This window comes from Dromiciops gliroides, chromosome 5, assembly GCF_019393635.1.
Source record: "Dromiciops gliroides isolate mDroGli1 chromosome 5, mDroGli1.pri, whole genome shotgun sequence".
Lineage (NCBI taxonomy): Eukaryota > Metazoa > Chordata > Mammalia > Microbiotheria > Microbiotheriidae > Dromiciops > Dromiciops gliroides.
In genome coordinates this window covers 68,488,939-68,491,133 of record NC_057865.1, presented here as the reverse complement: position 1 = coordinate 68,491,133, position 2,195 = coordinate 68,488,939, and the positions used below count along the sequence as shown (strand labels likewise).

The 2,195-nt window shown below is 44.1% G+C and overlaps 1 pseudogene; it reads left to right on the top strand.

Moving 5' to 3' along the window:
• Positions 1-1,321: 1,321 nt before the first annotated feature.
• LOC122729659 lies at positions 1,322-1,707 on the top strand (annotated as a pseudogene).
• The last annotated feature ends 488 nt before the right edge of the window (positions 1,708-2,195 follow it).

The window sequence follows — 2,195 nt, the reverse complement described above, 5'->3', positions numbered from 1 at the left end:
AATTCAAATGCGGCTTCAGAGACTTGACACTTACTAGCTGTGTGACCCTGGGTAAGTCACTTAACCCTCATTGTCCTGCTTTTAAAAAAAAAAGAAAGAAAGAAAAGAAAAGAAAAAAGAAATTCTGCTGTTCTTAGCTTTGACTTGATAGAGAAGAAATAAGAAACAGGGCTTCCTTCCTTCCTTCTTAGGGCTCTCAAAAATCTACAAATGAGCTTTCAAGGTTCATCTGGCAGAGTCAAAAATCCCCAAAAGATGGCCTGGAAAGGTCAGTGGTCCAAACTGAATGTGCTGAAATGTAATAAGGATAAACACAAAAGACTGACATTTGCATTTTTTTTTTTTAAGAAAATCATCTTCACAAGTACAAAGTGGCAGAGGCAGGGCTGATGTTCATGGTAAGCAGTTCACCTAAAAAAGATCTGGAAGTTTTAATGGACCTGCCTCCATAGGCAAGCTAATGTTATCCTAGGCTACATGAAAAGAGGCTGTGTCCAGAATGAGGCTGGGGATTAGTCCTGCTGGGTACTCTCTCCTGGTCAGGCAACATCTGGGATACCAGATTCAGTCCTGCGTACTATATTTGGTGGGGGTGGGGGGTGGAGTGAGGAGGGATATTGACAATGGCTCCAGAAGTAGGTAGGTGACCAGGATGGGGAGAGGACTGGAGACCTTGCCTCAGGGGGATTTGTTGAAGGAAATGCAGGGAAGAGATTTAAGAGTGACATGACATCCATCTTCAAGGATCTGAAAGGGTGTCATTTAGACTGACAAAAGGATTTAGATTTTTTTTTTTTCCTGCTTTGGTTCCTGCAAACCTAGGAGCAAAGTTGCAGAAGCTGCAAAGGAACAGACTGAGTCCTGATAGCTGAAAAAAAGCATCCTAATACAGTTATCCCTTCCACATCATGGGGGTTAGGGGCACAGTGTGCCCTGTGATCTGGAAAATCTGGGTCAAATTTTTTTGGGCCCTCCCTTTGTACCAGAGAAGACATCTGAATGCTTTCTTTTTTCTTTGCTGGGGTGTTTACAGTAGTACAGTGGGGTGTTTATAAAATTTGGGTATATTTATGGCATTAAAAGCGAAAATAGTTTGATACTATACTATACCATACATATATTTTATGCATGTGTGAGTTGGGGGTGGGGGGCTAGGTTGCACAATGGATAGAGTGCTGGCCCTGGAGTCAAGAGGACCCAAGTTCAAATCTCACCTCAGATACTTGCTATCCATGTGACCCAAGGCAAATCACTTAACTCCAATTGCCTTAAAACACCCAGGCCGGCACAATCCTCTTTGTTCTTCCTTTCCAACCTGGTCCTGGGCAGGATGGCTCCCGCAAAGAAAGGTGGAAAGAAAAAGAAGGGATGCTCTGCCACCAATGAGGTAGTGACCAGAGAATACACCATCAACATTCACAAATGGATTCATGGAGTAGGCTTCAAAAAGCGAGCTCCCCAGGCTCTCAAGGAAATCCGCAAATTTGCCATGAAAGAAATGGGAACTCCAGATGTACGCACTGACACCAGACTCCACAAAGCCATTTGGGCCAAAGAATAAGGAATATTTCATACTGTATCCAAGTGTCTTTGTCCAGGAAATGCAATGAGGATGAAGATTCATCAAACAAACTGTACACCTTGGTTTCTTGTGTGCCTGTCACCACTTTCAAAAGTTTACAGACAGTCAATGTGGATGAAAACTAAATTGAATTTCGTTTCAATAAAATTATAAAATGTCCAAAACACACACACACACACACACACACACACACACACACACACACACACACGTGCGCGCTCCAGGCCATTAGGGGCAGCTAGGTGGCACAGTGGAGAAAGCATCCGCCCTGGATGCAGGAGGACCTGAGTTCAAATCCAGGCCTCAGACACTTGACACTAGCTGTGCGACCTTGGGCAAGTTACTTGCCCCGACCCCCCAAAAAAACATCCAGGCCATCTCCAGTCATCCTGATGTATGTCTTGCCACTGGGCCCAGATGACTCTGGAGGAGAGAATTGAGGCTGGTGACTTTGCAATTATATTGACACTGTTGAGATGTGTAACTGCAATTACAGCTGTCCAAACAGGAAATGGACTGCCTAAGAAGGTAATGGATTTCTTCTTCCTCAGGCTCTAAGGACTCCTGTAAAGGGTGTTGTTGTAAAGGGTGGGGTTGCTTTCTGTATATATGT